The 22,879-nt window shown below is 36.6% G+C and overlaps 1 protein-coding gene across 1 annotated transcript in view; it reads left to right on the top strand.

Moving 5' to 3' along the window:
* Window positions 1-15,977: 15,977 nt before the first annotated feature.
* The window catches only part of LOC101823890 (transmembrane serine protease 11F), a 70,253-nt gene continuing 63,351 nt past the window's right edge, over window positions 15,978-22,879 (top strand). The window contains exon 1 of the mRNA XM_040747293.1: window positions 15,978-16,099. The gene's annotated coding sequence lies outside the window, so the exon portion shown is untranslated. The remainder of the gene's footprint in view (window positions 16,100-22,879) is intronic.

The following is a 22,879-nucleotide window of genomic DNA, read 5'->3' as shown; positions in this document are numbered from 1 at the left end:
CTCTAATTGGGGGAGATTATTTGATTTGGAGAGGTGAGTTTCAAGAAAGACACAGCCAGAAATGCACAGGCCGGACAGCCCCAGAGAAATGTGTAGATGTTTACTGGGAGTGGTCCCTTTTGGTGGGTGTAAGCAAATCCAATATTATCTGGCCTCTGCTGTCTGTCCTCTACCCTCTGCCCTGAGTGTGGGCAGAAGTGGACCAGCTCTCTCTCAGGCTTCTGGTCCATAATCTCTGTCATATTTTTCAGTCCTGTTTAAGTTAACTTGTAAAATTTTTTCAGTTTTAATATTCAGTTTACTATTAACAGAGAGGTTTTTTTCACACTTAAAAGAAACATTGATCTTAAAAGCTCCTTGAGATTATAAGAGATTCTGAGAATATAACATTTCAGAAAAACAGTATGGACTCAGGACAAAGGACTGAGGTGAGCACTAGGTCCCTATCTTAGACCCGATTTCCTCCCACTTGCCTTCTCTTGGATCCCCTGGCTTGTGGACTGCAGCCAGGTTGACTACCACCCCCTTCCCCCGTGGTCGAAAGGAGAAGCATTTACAGCTACTTTGATACATGTGCCATTATTTCAATAGAATAAAAAGAGCTCCACAACTTTTCTCTGTCGCGTGCCCATTCTGTATAAAAATGTGAGTTAGACTAGAAGGGAAGGTAGCAAACAGTTCATTTTTATGGAGTTTATTTTGAAGTTTGCCCTAGTAATATTATTACTAACGATTTTTACTTTCTCCAGCCTTTCATATTTTCCGTAATGAGAATGGTTACTTTATAATGGAAGGTATTATATACCATATGAGTAAATGGCAACTTTATAAACCACAGTTTAGGTAGTAAGAACTATTTGTGAAGATGACGAATGTATGCCATTCACATTGACTAGGTCATATTGGTGAAATCAAATCTGAAACAGGTTTTAACTTTTTTTTGTATCAGATGATCTTGGAGAAGCTCTTTTATTCCATAGCAACACAGAACTTAAAGGCTGTAAAAATGCCTCTTTAGTACATGGCAGATTTGTTAGTTATTCTTGCTTTCCACACATATGTTAGTGAGACTGGTATTAACTGAGTTTTTAAAAACTAGATTATATTTTAAATTCTGAAGCTAAGTGATATATAAATAAATGTGCTAGCCTGAATTATTTTTCCACATGGACAATCTCACAATCGTTTACACGTAATCCTTTAATCATTAGGCTTCAGGCATCAGGCGTCTGTATTTTTCTTGTATAAGCAGAACACACCAAGTATCATCATTTCCTATGGCAGAGGGCGCTGTAACCCAAGTATCAGGATTTAGGTTTTCTGGAGGAATGTCTAACTTCTGTATTCATCTTGGTAACTGTGATAATGAAGAGAAGTCACATCAAGGAGCTGAACAGCCAAAGTGAAAATTTTGTTTCTGGTCTCCATTTCTTTAACAGGAACTGTGAAACAAAATGTTTTATGAATGTTCTTATCAGTTTTGATCAAAGTCTGTCTTTTATTAAAGATATTTCTATCCCTCCCTGCCCCTCCCCAACTGTGTCAAGTTATATTCTATAGCATAATAGGTAGTGGCTCAGAATAAAAGTCAGTAACTTTGAACTTGTATTCTTTTAAAATTTATTTATTTATTTACTTTTTTATGTGCATGGTATTTTGCTTACATTTATGCCTGCATGTCACATGTATTTCAGTGATGTTGGAGGGCAGAAAAAAGCATCAGATTACCTGGGTCTGGAGTTCCAGATGGTTATGAGCTGTCAGAAATTGAACTTAGATCCTCTGAAAGTGTAGGAAGTACTCTAACCACTGAGCCATTTAATTGTATTATAATATCTAATTCCTTGTGATAACTTCCCTGGAAGAGCACAGGTTAGGTTAAACGTTTTCAAAGGTTTATATGCACATGAGGATTTTTTTCCAACGGAGAGCTGTAGAAATGCTGTTCCCATTCATTATTTCCCAGGGTAAATCAGTTAGTGAGCTACAAAACCCTAGAGGAGTGCAGTACTTTGAAAAGTATCACAGGAAGAAAGTCTCAAGAATTCCATTTTATCAGTCATCACAAGGACTTTGATGTTTAAAGATGGGATTTGCAGACTATGACATGTATAAAAGTAAATTTAGAAAAGAAAGAACCTACCTTGCACAGTACCTTTGATGAAGTACACTTCAATGTTCTCCATTAAAACTCTTGCCTCCCTGTTATCAGATTTCCAGGACCCTTTCTGAGGATTTGCTGTAGTGACCCCTTTCCCACACTCTGTCTGCCATTTTGTTATCATGGGCTACTTTGCTTTTCCAAACCCGGATTTCACCTCAACAAGCACAAGAGAAATAAAGAAAGCCTGACTCTCCCCTTCCGTTTTATCAGGGATTGCCGTTACCTTCTGTTTAGGTAAGCCCCTTTCCTCTTTTGCAGAAGCCCCTTTGAGAGTCCCAAGTGTTTCTTCCCATTGGCCCTCCAGTCCTCACTCTTGTATCTTGCTATTTAGTTTTGCCAATGACTTTGGTGACTCTAACATCTGTCTGTTTCTAAAATTTACTCAATTTGTCCGAGTTTCTGTCGGAACCCAATGATGGCAGTCCAGGAAGGAACTCAACCAACTTCTTTCTCTTGTGGTTGACTACCAAGGTCCAGCAGTCAGAAGCCCTGTGGTTCACCTAGTTAACATGCCAAATTACAATTAAACACCTTATCCTAACATTGGGTTTTCCCTTTACCTTTATGAAACCCCATTTGCCTATGTATCACATCCGTCTCCTCTTTATCCTCCGTCTCTCTGGGACAGATATCCCGTCCCTTTCCCTTGGTCCCTTCCCCTTCTCACTTATCTCCTATCTCCTTTACCACAACATCCTAGCCCATTATAACACAGACCTCTCCTCTTCTCATCTTAAAAATTACACCTGCAAGGTCATTTGCTGCTGTTTTTGGCCTGAGTCAGAAAGCAACCACTTTAACATTTCTTACCCGCTTAATAAAGGATCTCTGTGAAAACAGTTGTTCAGGTGTGCATAATCTGGAGTCTGGAAGGGAGCCCCTAATGTGCGGGAGTCCCCCTTCACTAACAATGTCATTTCTTTTAAAACTGAAACTAAACACTCAAAATACCCCTTTCTCCTTTCAAGTCAAACTACAGTTTCTCGGATATTCTGAGATTTTAAGTTCACACTCAGTCTGACAGGCACTATGCAAACGATATAGGTGAGTGGAGACATTCAAAACCAACCACCACCTGATATCACATATAAACATAATGCATACTTAAGGGCAAAAATCCACCTATCAGAACTGTCCTTGCTTGCATGGTGAAGTCCAAACTGGAAAAAAAGTATAGTTCTCAAATAAAAAGAGCCACACAGAGTGTGTCATCCGTCAGCAGGCAGTTCTGTTACCACCCTGGCCCCTGCCCTCTTGTGGTGCACTCTTTAAAGAAACTTAGCCTTTTCAGAAGGGGCTTGCAGGCATGTGGTCTTCTTTACCATCTAGACGCAAATGGTATAAAGGAGAAGCTGAGCACACAGCTGGGCTTTTGGAAGCAATGAAGTTGAGGGAGTTATGGATTTGGACATGGAGCAACATAATACAACTAAATGTGTATTTGGAACTTAGTTACCAGATGTTTCTTATTTTGCATGCATCAAAACCAATGAACTTTATTACTGAGTCCAGTCAAGAAGGATAAAATATGATAAAATATGGTCCTTCCTACAGCCTTGAAAATCTGAGTTAAATTATATGAAATAGTAATGAAAAGGGGGCAGGTGTAGTTAGGAAACGTATCTGCTATAGTATTTGGAAGAGAGAACATATCAAGACTGATAGCTGTCCCTGGTGATCTGGTTTGTTTTATTAGAGTAATGGCTTATAATGTGGGCATTGGAGTTCCTAGGGCTCTGCTGGGAATATGTTTCTGGGACTTCCAGATGTTATGAACTTAAGCAAGTGTCTTAAATTCCCCACTGTCCCATGTGCTTGTTTGAAAATTTAGAATCATAATAGTCTGTATTCTTTTTTAAATTAATTTTTTCATTTATTTTACATCTTGACTTCAGTTTCTGCTCCCTCTCTCCTCCCATTCCCTCCCCCTGCCTCCCCTCTGCTCCCCACAAATCCACTCCTCTTTTTCTGTTCAGAAAGAGGCAGGCTTCCTCTGGGTGTAAACAAAGCATGGCATATTAAGTTGAGGTAGGACTAAGCTCCTTTCCTTGTGTAAGCATTTAGCTCAGTGACCAACATGTAATAAATGAAATAGAAAGCCTGCAGATCTTGTGTAATAGAATCTAGGTATCGATGGGAAGAAATTCCATAAATGTACAGAATTAGACAGCTGTTATTTCATACAAGAGGAAGAACAATTTTGAACAAACAGGTAAGATTGATTTGGAGCCATAGCTCCAGCTTCAAAACCCTTCAGAGGGAGGATTTGCCCCAAATCCTCAAATCCACTATTTCTCTACCAGATGCTTAAAATGAATGTACATTTCTTATAACTTCTGAATAGTAACAGATATTAAAATTTCTAAAATCACGTTCACTTAAAGGAGTGAATTCGTTAACATATATTTTAACTTTATTAGTGACTGCCATTCTTTCAGAGTATTTCTAAGCCTCTTCCCAATATAATCCTTATGTGCTTACTTCATAGCCCTCAAAGCAACCTGATGGTATACGACATAGTTATGTGCACAATCCCTGTCTGTCTCTCTGGACATGTTATTATGAGTACAAGATGTTTTCCAAATCCACCACCATTATTCCAGCACCAAAAAGAATACCCAGATGAATTGAATAAATATTTACCGAAACACTAGTTTCAAAAGTACAAAATAAGACAAATGAACCTTTTATGTTATGTGAAGCCATTTTCATGTTCTTGGAGTAGTACAAATCCAAATGGCATCTAATGGCTTCAGTGTGGTCATTTGATCTGCATAAATGGAGAGGTTCTCTGTAATTGAAATGCCATAGAAGAATCGTCCTAATTTCAGTAAGACCCGTGAGAGGGAATAAAAGCTGTTCTAAAGGCTGCCGCTAAATATGTGAGAGATTACTGCTTTTGCTATACAGCAACACTACATAGTTGTTCATTTCAGTGCACAAATTATAAAGACATCAATCAGAACGTACTCTAACATTAAGTAACCTATGACACATTAATTATCATTATTGGGCAATGTGTGTTGTTATGTGGATGCCTATCCATGCACTACCAACACATTTTGAAGTTGTATAACTTAATGTACAAGGCAAAAATGCCATGATGTGAAATTATTTAAATGCATAATGGAAACAGTATCTATTATTGTGTGTCAATTAATCATCTAAGAGTGTATTTAATACTTAATGATACTGTCAAAAGCATTAAGTCATAGTGTTATAAAGTAAGATATCTGAATTTTGGGTATTCATGTCATATTATTTGAACCCTTACTGTGTTAGGTCCCCTGATTTTTATTATAAAAACTACAGACCCCAAATCAATGAGATTATACTAACTGTAAGACAAAAGTCAGGACTTCTCAAGTGTCTGACTTGACAGGAATTTTTCAACTCAGTTTTCTTCCTGTAAAACAACTGCAGGTAGTGGTCATAGTATGTTCTTTTCTGTCTCTAAATCTGGCTGCTATTCTTTAAGCACAGCATCTGGCAACAAACACACAATACACAACTGTATAAAACACAGTAGTTGTCAAGTAATATTCATGAGATGACCTGTTTGTCAATATACTGTCCTATTGCTACATCTGTCTCTTACAAATCAAATGAGATATTTTTGGCATTTGGACATAGTATGTGTAATCTCTTCCACCCACTATACTACCTCCTGAGTACAATGCACAAAAGTTCAAATCAAGAAGACATTTGTTAGAGTTCTACTGGTGAGACAAGTTTTTCTCACTTGTAGCTCAAAATACTACCTCCTTTTTATTTTCTTCTGTTTTTCAACAATTAACTGTCAGACTGCAAGTTTAAAAAAATTTATGTACCATGATTTAGAATTGTTGCTAGTTGTTTTTAATGTGATAAACATCTTTTAGGCTCTATAAATGCACACTGAGGCTACTGAATCTTCAGATCATAGCTGTATTCTGAATGTCATAGTAAGAAAAGGAAAGCTTAGAAATGAAAAATCCCTTTCATTTTATTAGCTATGCAATTTTTCAGAAAGACTGAGAAAGGAGAGCAGAAAAATAAGGGACGGAAAGTATATCCAGACTATATTACCAACTTCACTGAAACTTCACATCAAGCTGTTGGGGTTTCTTTGGAGAGTTTATAGGGGATACTGTGTGTCTGAAAAGTCTGATCAGGGAGACAGAGACAGACACATTTATCCTTTTCCAGCTGTAATTATAAAAAGTTCATCTCATGGCACATTATCCATGACACAGTTTAGGTTTGCTCCATTGGATTCTTGTAGCAGCTATGAGGAAGCTAGACCTCAAAAACAGCAGAGAAAGCAACTGCAGCATCAGGCACACTGCGTGGAGTAAGCTCTTGGGTGGAAACGGTTAGCAAGGCTTGGCAACTATCCATGCAGAGTCTGCAGCTTCTCAGACCCAGCTGGCCAAGTCAATGGCAGTATCTCAAAGATGGGTCAAGAGAGATGCAGCAGAACAAACGAGACAACATACGCAGGTATTGCCTGACAACATCATGATGGCCCAGGAGCAGCAACTCAATAGAGCTGCTTGGCCAAAGTAATGGAGTATCAAGAAAACAGGTACCACAATGAAGACACCAGGAAGCACTCTTCCAGCATCTGAAACTCAATCTTACAACCAGATAAACTATATCCTAATGTGGTAGGTACCAGACAGTACAATGAGCAACATTCTGTAGAAAGGAAGCCACACTCAAGAATCTAAGGAATATACAAACATTGGCTTCTATTGACTAGTCCAACATAGAAGAAAACACCAGGGAATCCTGAGAGACAGTCTACAATACTTAAACAGTACTTATTCCTCAAAAATGTAAATGTAAAAGTTATTAAAAAACATGAGAAACTGTTCCTGCCAACAGGATGTTAAGGAAATGTGCTGACTGAGGCCTATAATGCACCATAAGTGGAATCCCTACAAATGAATTGACACTGATATATGATAATTAAAGTTCAGAATTTATTTCCTTAGCTTTTAAAAATAAAATTCAAACAAAACAGAACAAACAACAATAAGATGACAAAAACAAAACAAAAGGAACATGGAGTCTGTTTTGCATTGCCTAATTACTCCTGGTCATGAGAGTTAGAGCAAGAATGGGAGAGAGAGAGAGAGAGAGAGAGAGAGAGAGAGAGAGAGAGAGAGAGAGAGAGAGAGAGAGAGAGAGAGGTTGTGCATATGGCAGAGTGGGTAGGGAGATAGAGAGGATGTGGGATGAGTTGAGAGAGAAGAAATATGATCGAAATAGGTTGCACAAAACATAAATAATAAAAATCTTAAAAACTATAAGAGATAAATGAAATCATGATTTATTCATTACAAATTCCATACATGAACACAAATGATTATGATTACATTACCCCCCCAACCTTCCCTCCAACTCATCCCAGGACTTATCAAGCAGTCTCCTTCCCAAATTGTTCATGTTCTTTTAAAAAATTATTATTGTCACTAGTTCACTGAACCCAGTTAGTGCTGCGTGCGTTATTTCAAGAAGACAGTATTCCACAGTCCCCCCACCATTCTGCAGCTCTTACATTCTTTATGTCCTCACTTCCATGATGGTCTCCTTGTCGTGGATGAGATGAGGTTGATACAGTTTACTTATCTAGGATTGGACATCACAGTCACTCCCCATATCAGAATCTCAGCTGGACCACTGATTACGCGATGACCTTAGTAATGTTTCATGAAAAATCTACTGTATTCCTACCTATAGGGTACTCACCAAAAATCTAAGGTGTTCATCTGCATGAACCATTTGAACTACTTGACTGTATTTAGTTTTCCAGAAAAGCTAACTTAAATGTGACAGGCCCAAGACCTTAGTAGGCCCCAAGGCCTTATCACAACTGATGCCCTGATTGAAGTACCATTCAGGCCTTGGAACCCTGTCCATAGGCAGCAACACCTGCCAAAATGATACACATATGAAGACAACACATTTGACAATAATATGAACATGAAAAATAGACACATAGACAAACCACGGTTTGAAGTAAATCTCAATATTTTTCAAGTAAAATTATGGAACATTCAGGTAAACTTGAATTACACTAAACAAAAAAATTTTCACCTAATCCTTCCCTAAATATCTTCAAAAATAAATGGTTGGCTTCAAATTTAGACATTATAGTTAGTGAGGTGGGGTATGAGAAATATTACATGGGACTAATATTAAAATTTATTTATCTAAAATTTAAATACAGTTGGGAATCTTATGTTTTATCTGATAAATCTTCTTATCCCTATTAGTACATCATTTATCCATAATCCTCTCCCTTACTTCTAACCTGATCTATGTATAATAATCAATTCTGAATGAGAAGGAATATGAGTTTGAAGCCAGCCCAGGATATATAGTAAATTTTGGGACATCTTAGACTACATATAAATTCTGTTTCAGCTCTCTGTTCCTGTCCCTGTTCCCTCAAGGCAGAGCTATACGTATGCTGTATGTGTATCTTGATCAGTTTGAAAAGAAGTTACACTCATTAATCTGTCACCATAAACACATAAATATAGACATTAGTGGCTCAACACCCTTCACAGAATAAAACTGAATATTCAAAGATTCAAACATAATTTTTCGCCAACCTTCATCTCCAATTTTTTTGTCCTGTCAAATACACACAAAGCCACACATTCAGGAACAGTTCCTTCTCTGCCATCATACCTTCTTTGTAACATCATAATGTTCCATCACCTCCATTCTCATGGTCTGCAATGTTTTTTAAGAAAACATAACTGAAACACTGCACTATGGAGGTAGAGTAAGTATGTCTGAATCAGAGTGACAAATCCTGTTCTTCTTGTCCCTTGGGTCTTGGCTGCTTCCTCAGCTACTATGAGTCAGGAGTCACAAGCCTTCCTCAGCCCTTCTAAAACACAGACAAGAGTTTTTGGGCAAGTGCTATACTAATAAATGACACAGATGAGGACCTTGCCTTTCTCCAGAGAGCAATTGTCGCTTGGATGGTTCCTCTATTCCAGTTCTTTTTGCTTCTCTACTTAGCATTTTGACCTGTTACTTTACAGCCTATGTGTATTTCAGGGATTGTGTCTTGGAATATAGTTTTCCTGTCCATATTATTTAGTTCTGTTACTTTTAAGTTGGTGAGATACTCTATTTATTTGAAATCCTAGTCCATTTATCAATCTCTTTTAATGAGGACATAAACTCAAATTAAACAAGAGAGTCATTTGAATTTTGGAAACTAAACTTTCAGAAAACGGTGGTGAAGCCAACCCCGACTTAATCCTCTCTATGTAGAAGCCACATATCTAGGAAAGCCTCAGTTCTTCAGCTGTGATCTTTGTGTTTGGAGATTTGGAGGCATTAGAGACAATGGCAGTTCCTGATATTCCACAGGCCTTACTCAAAAAGAAGAGACTTGTAGAAAACTATACAGAGGGGAGCATTCCCCCAAATTATAAACTAAAATGATATAATGGAAAAATACTTCTAACTTAATATCTTGGCCCTATTTCTTACTGTGTGGTATTGAAATTGTTCATTAATTTCTTTGAAAAGTGGTTTCTTCATATTTTAAAGGTGGGATAGTAATACTATGAGTGCTCTGGCATGAATTAATTGTGATATAATGTGATATATGACATAAACCAATAGGTAACTTTCTCAGTGGAATACCCTCTTAATTAAAAATATAAGATATAAGTTGCTAATAAAGTATTTTTCTTATTTAAACATATATGTGAGTTTCAGCTCTGTCAATAATTTGAATGTACTCAACCTAATTTCTCAATGAGAAAATGAGGGAAGCGATGACATGTCTTTCAGCTATTCTGATAAGACTGTATGCCATATAGAATTTCATCACAAGAGAACTGTTGTGAAGTTCTCGAAGAATCTTTCAGGGTTGCCTAAGGTCATGGTTTGGGAAAAAATCAGCGTCAGCCTTTTATGTAGTTTGTCTTGCCTTATTATTTCTTGTAGACTAACTGAACACATAGACTCTAGTATTTTATCTCACAATTAGTTAAAAGTGCATTTCTTATGTACATGGTTCTAAATGAGGACTTACTGCTTTATAAACATGATAGTAGTTACAATCGCTTTTAGTGAATGATAAAGGATAGTTAATGGAAAAGGAAAAGATTCATGAGTGGCAGAATAAGATATTTAAATCAATGTTCTCTTTTTCCTATAGATATCTTTTTTATGAATCCCTAGGACTATAATAATGTAAAACAATAGCTATAATTGAACCTACATCCATAGATCCACATAGTTCAGATGATGGTGCTCATCTTAGGTCATAGACAGGGTAGGGTAATAAAAAAATGAAAAAGAAAGCATAAGTGACTAGAAGATCTAGTATTTCCAAGTTCTCCAGGAGGTTCATTTCAGATGGTTCTTTATCAAAATGTACAATGTTGTGAGAAATAAGGGATCCTGGGATGTAATAAGATGGTATTTCTAAGTAGCATTAATGCACCTCTTTTTTGTATTGTTTTATGCATCAATAACCCCTATTGCGCAAAGCATATTGATTTAGGTTAGGATTTTTACAATGAAAATTTTGTAGAAGAGTGATAGAAAACTTAAATTATTCATTTATTATTTATATGAGTGTGTCAATGTGTATGTGAATTTGTGTGTATATGTGTGTATGTATGTGTGTATGCAGGTGTGTGTGTACATGTGTGTGTATGTGTATGCATGTGTGTGAATGTGCACACAGTACTAATGGAAGCCAGAAAAGAGAGTTATATCCTCTAGATATGAAATTGCAGGTGATTGTGAGGCACTCAGTCTGGTGCTGGGAACCCAACACAGGTTGTCTTGAAGAACAGCCAGTACTCTTAATGACTAGGTCATCTTTCTGTCTCTAGCCTCAACTTTTAAAATCTCAAATAAGTTTAACTTGTAGTTGAAAAATAGATTTTAATGCTTAAACTCTGCCAATCAACAAAAATCTCCAACTTATAAACAGTATCATTCAAGATCTTTGAATTTTTTTTGGTTTTACAAGACAAGGTTTCTTTGTATTGTTTTGGAGGCTGTCGGTCCAGCCTGGCCTCGAACTCACAGAGATCTGCCTGCCTCTGCCTCCCGAGTGCTAGGATTAAAGACGTGCGCCACCACTGTCCGGCTGAATTATTTCTGTAGTTATAAAAGGCATTTCTTCTTCAAAACCAAACAGAACTACTGCCTTGCCAAAGGTACTAATGAAGGAAGGTAAATTTGTGTTAGAAAAAGGAAGACATAGGTATTCCTTCCATTCCACTGAAGTATGGGACGAAAGAGAAAAGCAGGAGTTAGCAAGGGCAGTCAGGTGCCTTTTCATACTTTCTCTTGAGGTGGAACTCCAAAAGTAAAAAAATGATATGTATGTGCCCAAAACACTGGAGATGTGACAGGTGAGGGTAGCTGGGATATCTAATTGAAGCCTTGGACATACACATTTGCCAAGTGTGCTGTGGGATAGTGTAGCACATCCAACAGGAGACAGAAGGCAAGATAGACAAGTGTGCATCCTGATCCCCATGGCATAGATACAGGGAGAAAAATCTGCTCCTGTGTAAGTCAGAGGGAACTCAAGGGTTGCTCAAAGGGCTCAGAAACTGAAGAAAACCTAGGCTTAAACTGTGTAAAGAAAAAAGGGACTCTCAAGAGAAACAATTGGCCCAGATTGGCCCTTAGTAGTGCGTGCCAGAATGGTACACCTAACTCACATAGGTGTCCATAACACTCCAGTGTTGACAAGTCCAAGGACCAGACCAGAGATGCAGAAAGATGAAGTGTATGTCCTGTGATCCTGAGACCTTTACTAACAGGTGTCTTACAAACAATATTTGACCCTATATCAAGGTATTGTCTTGGAAGGAGAAGAGAAGGGTTTCAAAAAAATCAGTAAAATATTATAATAAATCAGGCCTGTTCCTGAACAGAATCATATAGACAAACCCTGAGATGGAACTTCGAATCCAAGAAAACGATCCAGATCAGTTGGAGAGTGAAACACAAAGTTTAAAAGAAATACATAGTTATTTACATATCAAAAAGGAAAAACAGAAGCAGGAGAAAGATAAAGACTATTAAAGAAAAATAAAAGCAACTATATTTATTTTCATGTCTAAGTGTAGTGAGTAAACATTGATCCTACAACATCTCCCAAAACAGAAAGAATGAAGAAAGCAAGAAACCATCTACACGTGAATATCAACCTATGACTTCCTCCTCAACCTTCATCTCTTCTTTATTTATGAGATATTAGCAATTAAATGTGGGATAGGAACCATCTGAAAAGAAATAAAAACTAACAGTAAGTTCTCATATAACATAAGATTTCACAAACATTAATCATTTCCTACTAGAAAATTGACATGAACTAAGGAAGAAATAAGTAGCAAGAAGCATTGTTGGATATAAAGAAACAGTCATCCAGAACATGACTTTATAGGGAAAAAATCACAATAATTTTGTCCTGTCACTATTTAATTTTTTTCTTATTTTTCATAAATATCAAAATAATATTATGTGATTTAAAGCTAGTTCCTAATTAATTAGCCTTGATATAGTAATTTTACAAAACACCACACTTCTTATACAGGACATTTATATATTTAGAAAAGAAATGATTAATATCTATTTGTTTAAGGTAAATTATCAAGTATTTTAGAAACTGTTCAATAGGTAAATGAGTCAATATTATTAGAGAAACACAGAAAACAAAAGTTCAAAAACACAGAAAACCAAAGTTAAAAAAGATTCAAGTAATATCAAAATAATATGTTTTAATTTGCATCCATAAGTTCTGTAAATATAGTAGGGTTACAAAATTCAGCGTAAATAAATGTTTATCAAAGGCATTAATCCAAAAAGAATATTTATTGAGTGGCCTAATAAACATATAATCATGATAATTACTTTGAAGAATTTGGAGAGGATCCAGTTGCAACAAATGTAAACCAAAGAGAGTCTTTTCTCTGAACTTTGAAAATTATCTTTCCTGTATTTCCATTATGGAAAATAATTGGGGAACTGTGGTTTTGCCATTAATCTCTTCTTCATTGGAGCTTTCTTTTTCTTTTTGAAAAAAAATTCAATGGTAGAAAAAACGGTTTAAGACAACTAGCAGAACTTTGTTTTTTCCATATTATTTGTATACATAAAGGTCCTGTTTCTGCCCCATGCAGATATCAACTTGTATGGTAAAAACATCAAACATAAGATCATTTCTCTCCTGATTTGCATGCCCTGTTGCATTGTTCCTAACAAAAACACCAGGGTTATATGTTGTGTTCTGGAGGACTCTGTCGTCTTTCATCAACCTTTATGACTGTCATACTTTTGAAATCTAGAAGCCACTTACTTTACAAGGTGTCTCTCAGTTTGATACTATAAGATTTTGGACATATCACAAAAATCATGCTGTTGTCTTCTCCTTACATTCTAAGACACAATTTCAACTTGCCCCATTTTTAGTGATAATTATTTGTATCACTTTATTAAGAAGGTAACCTGTCACATTTCTCCTTTGTAACATTCAAATGTTTGTAAGTATTTTTGTGTATGTGTCTTATATTGAGTCTACCTGAGTATTCAGTTATCTCTATACATCTAATTTGCTGTCTGTAACTCCCAGTGATGCTGTGTATTTAAAGCAATCCTTGTTAAATGGCTGCCAGATTTGGTTTATCTAATGTACCATTCTCTTTGCACATCTTTCCATTTCCTTATTCAGTTGTTATTTATATCAATATCCTTTTTTTGGTTCCCAGTTTTATATAAAAAGAAACTATAGTTTTATTGCTGTTTACATTGATACAAAATTATTCAGTGTTAATCACTTTAAGATTAAGCTTTTTTTGTGACAAAGTCCCTTAATTGTTTCCATCATGTCTAGAAGAACAAAAGTTCCAGGCACAATTTGTAGTTTCTGATTCATCCTTATAATGAGCCTTATCTCCAAAGAACTCTGGTGGAAAGTAATGTTTACAAAAGCAAACCTGAATGTTGCATGCTTTGGTTCTCTGGCTCTAAGCCCCTCTTAGTGAACAGAACTAAATTATATATACTTAGCCATACATGTGACATTATGGGTGCATACACATATTTATTTCCATCTTCTGTGTAGATGCCTTCCTTATCCTGTCTGCACAGGCACTAGACTGTCTCATACAGATAGCTACTGTTATTAGCACCAAGTAATTAATGCATTTTAGAGTGAGTTGTGTGATATGGGGAGAAGGAAACAAACAATGAAAGGAGGAGGAAGCCAGGATTAATAGACCTTTAAGTCACTTTCTAAAGCTTAGAAGTTTGAGAAGAGGCTGTCGTTCTATTGGTAGCATGTGAAGCTGTCTTTTCCCCATACCTAAGATAAACTGTTGCAAAGATTCTCCACACTCTTGTCACGGCCAATGGGTAAGGAAAGTGCAATTTCCTGAGACTGGAAGTGTGAGGGAAAAGCAGTTGTGAGATTGCCAGAGAGGGTAATTAATTATTAAATTAGTGATGTGAAGTAGAAGGTGCAATTTGAAACACAAGTGAAAATGCTGAGTGGGATTTGTATATACAAGCCTAGAGCTGGGGGAGACATCAGGATTAAAAATGGTTGATAATCAGGAACATACAGATGACACTTTAAGCAAAGAAAGTGGATTGGAAAAAATGTGACAAAGAAGGTACAGGAAAGCCAAACCCAGAGAATTGGAAAGATTTCATAGGTGGGCAGAGGTGGATTGGGAAAGGTCTTCAAGGTGCTGCAACATAATGAAAAATTTAAGGTGCCTTATGACTCATCTCTTTCCTATGTCAAGTATTAGGTAAATCACCACTACAAAAGGTACACTGATAACACAGTAGACCATTGTTTAAGATTATCTGCATTGATAATTATCTACAATTTAAAGCCAAGGTCTAGTTACATTTTTTTCCCCTTGGGATGTTTGCTCAATGTCCTTTGAACTAGATGCTGGATCAAATTTCTAAAGGTACAACTAACAATTTCATTTCTGTAAAGCAAATATCTGCTCATACCTTCAAGTTGTTGGTGCTCATAGTGGTCTGTGCTGTGCCACAGACTGAATTGTTGATAGAAGAAAGAAACATCTTGCTCACTGTTAAAGATAGATGCTCAATGTCAGAGTGTGGCTGCTGGTAGATTTTCTATGCTCCTGTGGATGGATCTGCCACAATACACATACAGACAGCACTAACTGAATTTATTAAGTTAGTGAAAAGAAGTGCCTAGGATGTGAAGTTGGGGAGGGTCCATAGTGGGATGATGTGACAGAGTTACACAGGGAAGATGGTGGTGGATTAGGTTATGCTTCATTTATGCATGCATAGATTCTCAAGAGTAAAGAAAAATTCCAAAACATAAAATGTAGTCAATGTCAAGGTGCTACATCGGACAGAGACTTCCTGCTGATTCACTTTAGGAGCACAAAGGCATATAAAAAGAGAGCAAAAATCTTTCCAGAAATGAAGATACTTTCTCCAACTTTGATCAGTTTTGCTTTTGATGAACTTCAGGACTTGACAAATTATATAACCCGTATATAAAATGAATATAATGTTTCCTTTCTATGCTTTGAAAGTTGTAAAACCCGATGAGTTATTTTGGCTTTGAATCCATCTGGCAAAGAGCCACAAATAATGACAGTCGTACTTACAGGTTACTGGATGAAAGCCTCATTTGAGCAGTTGTTTGTGTGGCCTTTTGATTGGCTAAGGAAAGGTGCCATGTGACTAGCTTCCAGGCTCTTGATTGTCTCTGTAGTCCATAGCTGAGTCAGAGGTAAAGGGTTAAGTCTTAGGAACAGGAAGGTGAGTGTGTGTCTTTCATTTGTTTTGGATCTCAGAAAGAAGATTCCAGAGTTTTCATTCTGGCATCATTTTCGAGGACAGTCAACCAAAGAAACACATGCTATGTAAGGAAGAAATAATTCAAAGGTAATAAGCCAAAAGGTATGGAAAACAATACATGGATTAATACATATTCTAAGACTCGCTTGTGTTTTCTCCCTTATACGTGTTAGCTTCTTGTGGGTGTGATATTAGAAATTCTTAGATTTACTTTAAAATGTTTTTTTGTTTAAAATTTCTCTGCTTAAACATTAAATGAATGATTTTATGCTTTAATTCATTGTCAAGAAATTTACTTTGAGTAAATTTAGAAGTATATTGGAAAGATTGTGATGATACTTATATTATTTGAAGTTTTTAATTTGGTACTTTTCAAACTCAAGGAGCCCTGAGACTCTTGTGAGTTGCTGAGGTCAAAACTGTTTCACAAATCTGCCATTTTCTGTTTTTACTCTATTAGCAAAAGCCACAACAAATAAAAACAATGATATTGTGTCAGAATCAGGGACATTAAACAAACAAACAAAACAAACAATAACAAAAACAGCCTTCCTGAGGACTGACTGCTATCCACAAGCAGTGCAGGTTGTTAATTTATTAATATTGAAGGTAGGTTCAGATCATTTACAAGTGTCTTGGGTGACAAAATGGAAAGCATGTGTTGATACTTCCTGTATATACTGAAGTGCCATGAGTATGCAAAGGAAAATTGACATAGCGTGCATATTTAGACTTACATTTGCATAAGACAATATATTAAAAGTCAGTGAAGTAAGCGCCTCATTTTGATTAGTGATAAAACTCAAACTCTGAATTAAAAATAAGAAAATTTAAAGCTTGGAATTTAATTGTTCCTCATCTCTTAGAATTTTATATCATGAATTAGGTGCTGATGTTAAGTAATAACTTTTGTATGATGAATATGTCCATATTTAGATCTACTTGCATTTCTAAGTGAATTTTATAAAATGGTGCACACCGAAAGATCCGGACAGGTACACAGAACCAGTGAGTTTTAGGATAATACACTAGGACATCATATTCCATGTTATCAACCACTGTTAAGAAATGAATATATTTCAAATCTTAAGGAAAACTAAAGCATGCCTTTACTTTGAAAGTGGGATCCATTAATTTTTGGAAAACAATTAAAAAAATAAAAGAGATATTTGTAAACTGTTATTAGTGTGACTTTAAATAAATTAGTTGGTACTGTAAATTCCTTGTTTAAATTCCCAACATAGTAAATGTTGATGGTTCCTATAAGCCATAACTTCTCAATGAGTCTTTGTAGTATAAATTTAGTAGTATCAACACCAAAGTGTGTGAAAAGTTGGGTTCATTCTTTACAAAAGTAAAGTCAGCCTTAAAACAACCATGTAATGACAGGGTGTTAATGTATTGTTCCTATAGCTAGATTAAAAATACATGTAAGCCTACAAAAGTGCTACTCTTCTTTTTCACCCAGTGACTCAGCCAGTGTGGTATTCAGCACCCAGATGATGCACCCGATGGCTATGCAGCTCAGAGGCTACAAAGGCTGTAATGCTGTGTGTCAGGGGTGCATTTCATCTGTGATGAATGCTGATGTCTCATCCAGAGGCACTTTACATTTTAGTCACTTCCACAATTGTGCTGAGAACCTGGGACAATGTATACTTTCCGAGGAGCAGAATTTTGACCCTAGTAAGAGCACCACTGTTTTTCCTTCATCAGTTTATCACAGAAGGATAATTATTTAAGAATAGAAAAGGGTATCAGGAACAACGCAGTACGAACTTCCTCCTGACAGAGATGGAAAAAGAGACCCAGAGACAGATAGAAAACACAGTGTTTCATGCTAATTCAGGGAATGGTGAGTTTTGTCAGCAAAAGCTCTCTCAACTGTGTTGTCTCCTATTCGATATTGATGTTTATACTGGTGTTTATAGTCTTTAACCTTGGGGACAAATACTGAAGGATTATTTATAGCAGTTACAAACTTAAAACTTGAAACTTTTGCCTGCTTTTTCAGAATGCCAGGAAGGTTTCATCTTATTAAATCAATTTTTTTAAAGCCATAAGTTAGAAATTGGCAACTACGATATTGAAATTCAAATTTAGAAGCTCAGTTTAAGTTCCCATTATTTTATTGCCCTCATTGATAAATATATCTGAACAAAAAAAAATGTTGGTGGTATCATAGTCCCTGATTTCAAGTTGTAATACAGAGATAAACTAGAAATTCTCAATGGAAAAAAGGGAAAGCATCTTCAACAAATGGTGTTGATCTGATTGTAGAAGAATGCAAATAAATCCATAAATAACACCCTGCACTGCACAAAACTCAACCCTAAGTGGATCAAAGACCTCAACAGAAAACCAGATACACATATACACATATTTGTAATGTTCATTTAGGCAATCATTGCTATTTCACCTGGTGACACCAAAGGATTACAAACAAAAGAGTAGTTAAATAGTTTGTCTGAGAACATTCCAAAATTTATTCCAAAGGGAATATTTGAGTTTTATACTCACCAGAATTCTTAGATTCCTTTTTCTTTTCTTCCATTATTTTCTATCATTTTAAAATTATTACTATTTTTATAATACCTTCTTTCTGATTTTAAAACTAATATGAACTTTTGCATTAAAATATACTGTTTAAATGATTATATATTGCCCCTTTCACATATAAATTAATATTTAAGCTCGCATTAATATGTACCCTTTGTAAAGTTTCTTATGGAAAAACAATGGCTGATAAAATGATTAAATTTGGTATGTTCCTATGTTGTATTAATTCGCTTTGATATGTTTAACCAACTTGTCAGTTTTCTCATAATTAAATGTCCATTTGGGAAATCACCTGTACTGCAAATAGTATTCCTCTTCACCAGCTCCTCAGCCATTGAATGTCTTTTTATGCTCTTGTGTTATATCGTAGCATCATTAAGACAAACTGTTAAAAATAAAAGTCTAGGTTAATACTACTAATTAAAAAGAAGACCGTATGTTTATTTCTGATGTTTCCATACAGTCTCTATGGAACTAAGTCTAGGTTCATTTCACTTGACATGAAATATTTGTGTGACTATGCAGTACCAAGACCAAGTAACTCACCCTCCTTCAAACCATTACCTAAGGTTAGATGATAAACTTTTAGTTGCTTATAATAACATTCTGGAAATGCTAATGACTGACCATGTCTTCAACTGGTATCTATCCTAAGTCAAAGTGTAGATAAGAGAATAATTTGTAATACTTGAGATGTGTCATGAAGTTTAAACCTTTCATCTTGCTGTTAATTGGGCATGTAACTATAGCTTTCAAAAGGAAATCCTGTCCAGCAGAATTTGCATTATTGCAGGTTTCATTCATAAGTTACCGGCACAGAGTAACACCTCCAGTGACAGGTACCCTGAATTATGCATAGACAGTGAGAGAGATAACCAAGGAATTAGTACACTCACTGGAGACAAAGGAAACAAAACACAAAGGTTTAAAAAGGATAGAGATGAGCAAACTTCATTCTTCCATGGTTTGGGAATTGCTAACAAAAATGGCCAGAATTCAGTGAGAGAAGTGAATGTATAGATAGAGTACCTGTTAAGAACTTGAGATGGTACTTAGGTCAATGTCAGATGAGAGAGAGAGAAACTCTGAAGAGCAAAGATGGAGCATCGACATTCCTCAGCATTCCTGTTAGCGTCTGTCTTCTACCATCCTGTTGCCCATGCCTCCCATTTCAAAGGACATAAATTAAAGCCTCAGTTTCTGCCCTCACCTAAGAGTTGAGTTAATTTCTGATTTCAATGAAAACCTCTTGGCAACAACCTATGGAAACTACCTACTTCATCCTATACCTCTTCATTAATGATTCCCATTTAGGTGACCAAGCACAACATCACAGCAGTATTTCTTTCAAAATCAGTATCACATACTATAGGTGTAAAATAGGATTGTTTTATGAAATATGCATTTGTATCTTTGACATGAAGTGTACTTTTATGTTGGAACACAGCACTAAAAGCTGATCTGGCAGGATGACTCCACAGGTAAAGTCACTTGCCATCAAGCCTTATGTTAATCTCTGGAACCCACATAGTGGGAGGAGAGAATTGACTTCTACGGGGTGTCCTCTGACCTCCACACACATATGTGTTCACATTACACACACAAATAAATACAGGGGTTAAGGATTTTGTTTGTTTTACTTTAAAAATTGTTCTAAGATATTTCAGAATGCTCACAGGAACAAGAAAAGGTCCACTTTCTATAAGGACAATTTTTTGAACAGTGATATGGGAGACAGCATGTTTGTGGGTGTCAGTGGGAGAGGTCCACCTCCAGCAGGGAGGAATATTTTTATCAATGATGTTGCTTAGCATTGCTGGTGTATAAAGATAGTTGCCACACCAACTTTAATTGGTTTCCGTATTTTTTCAATTCTTTAAAGATTATATGCATCCTGATATCCTGTATATAAAACAGTCTGCTTCTATCACACCTGGTACTAATCTTAGATTTACATAAACACACATATGTATGTATCCTTACACATACATATATGCATACATACACATACATAAATACATATATTTACATCTATGAAGCATGGAAATTTATAGCAGCAATAGATATCCCACGTGATGTCATACCAGAGTATTAATCAATTAAATCAATAACTTAGATAAGCCACTACAAAAACCTTAGCAGGTTAGCAATAAAACAATAAAAGTGTTTAGAAGAAAGGACTATCCTGTGTTTGCTTTAAGTCTAATTTACCAACTGATTCCTGAGTAAAGAAAGAATAATAAATACTGAAAGATTTCTGGAGAGGTAACAATTTCATTAAATTTATTTTTATTTTTTTATTTTTTTTATTTTTTTTTATGTTTTTACTTCCTATGTCAAGGTAAAAGTAAAGGGCAGATCCTGCTCCAACCTCCAGACCTTACACACAGGGTTAATATGAACCACAATGTGAAGCAGAATAGAAATAGCTAGGCCACTTACTCTTAAAGGACTTCCTGCTCTGGGTCTGAAACTCATACTAGATGAAAAGTAAAAGATCTACCTTCTGTTCTTTGAGGCATTGAAGAGACATGTCAAGAATACCGTAGGATGTTACTAGTGACAGAAATCCAAATCTCATTAAGAAATTCCATTTTTATAAATTCTATCACTGCGGTGATTATTGAGTGATTGATTTTGGGATGATATTCCAAGTAGTCCACATTCAACATTTCATTTGTTACTCAAGCTATTCTAAAGGCAGATGACATTTCCATCTTTCTAATATACGTGAAGAAACTGAGGCACAAGAAGATTGAGTGCCTTAACAGGCAACAAAATTAACGGCAGAGCAAGGACTCGAATCAAAGTGTGCGTGCAACCAACAACCTCGTTCAAACTGCTACCTAAGCTGTTGGAATTTCAAATAAAAGTGGTAATTAAGCTGGGTTTTACAGACACATATGTATGAGACAAAATAATACAACACCTCAATGGAATGGAGACTGATGCCTGAAGAAAGTAACAATGTTAAATTGCATATTACATGACAGAGTGTAGTAAGACTTGAAAGTCCATGCTGGATGCATCCTGGAAAAGGAGTTGGGAGCAATTTGCTTCTTAGAGGACTTTGAATTTTATTCAGGCATGTACTAGTTGAATTGTGACAAAGTAGTTGGCAGAAGCAACACATGGGAAAAAGATTTACTTTAGGTCATGGTTTTAGAGGTCCATGATTTTTTTTATTTTTATTTTTTTAATCATTTTTATTTTAATTTTAAATAGCTTGTTTTACATGTCAATCCCAGTTCCCTCTCCCTTCCCTCCTCCCACACTCCCTTTCCCCCCCCCCAGCCTCCCACCCTATTGCCAATTCCTTCCACATAGGGGATATCTAGAGTCTGTCATTTCACTCCGGGTAGGGTCCAGGCACTCCCCTAAGAGTCCAGGCTGAGAGAGCATCCCTCTTTGTGCTATGGGCACACGATGACTGTTTGTATTCCAGGGATAGACACTGATCCACTGCTCAAGGCCCCATAGGTTGCCCAGGCCTTCTCACTGACACTCACATTTGGGGGGTCCAGACCAGTCCCATGTTAGCCTCCCCGCTGTCGGTCTGGGGTCCAAGAGCTCTCCCCTGTTCAGATCAGCTGTCTCTGTTTTGCCAGCCCATTCTTTGCCAATTTGCTCATCACTCCTCTCTCTCTGCCACTGGGTTTCTTGGGTTCAGTTCAGTGCTTAATTGTGTGTTTGCCTCTGCTTTCATCAGTCACTGGATGAAGGCTCGCAGATGGTTATAGACATCAAGTTCATTATCAGGAATGGGCATTCGAGGTGGTCTCTCCACTATTGCTTAGCTTGCCAATTGGTGTTATCCCTTTAGATCACTAGAGGTCACTCTGGTGCCTGATCTGTCTTCTAACCTATGATTCCCTCTTCCCCCTATTCTACCCCCACCCACTCAACTTCCTGTTCCCCCATGACCTACTCTCTCTTTCTCTTCTCCCCCTCTCTTCTTCCCAGCTCCCACTCCCCCCCACCCCTCACCGTGTTCCCCATCCATTCAGAGGATCTTGTCTTAATCCTCTTCTCTTGGATACTATGCATATATGCATATCTTTTAGGTTCTTTCCTGTTTCCCAGACTCTCTATCAGTGGAAGTGCAGACTGGCACTACTCTGATCCATGACTAGAAACCATATATGAGTGAGTACATACCATGTTTGTCTTTTTGCGACTGGGTTACCTCACTCAGGATGGCTTCCTCCAGTGCCATCCATTTACCTGCGAATTTCAAGATTCCATTGTTTTTTTCTGCTGAATAATACTCCATTGTGTAAATGTACCACATTTTCTCCACCCACTCTT

The sequence above is a fragment of the Mesocricetus auratus genome, unplaced genomic scaffold (assembly GCF_017639785.1).
Source record: "Mesocricetus auratus isolate SY011 unplaced genomic scaffold, BCM_Maur_2.0 Super-Scaffold_100006, whole genome shotgun sequence".
In the NCBI taxonomy this organism is placed as follows: Eukaryota; Metazoa; Chordata; class Mammalia; order Rodentia; family Cricetidae; genus Mesocricetus; species Mesocricetus auratus.
This window is presented reverse-complemented; position numbering and strand designations above follow the sequence as displayed.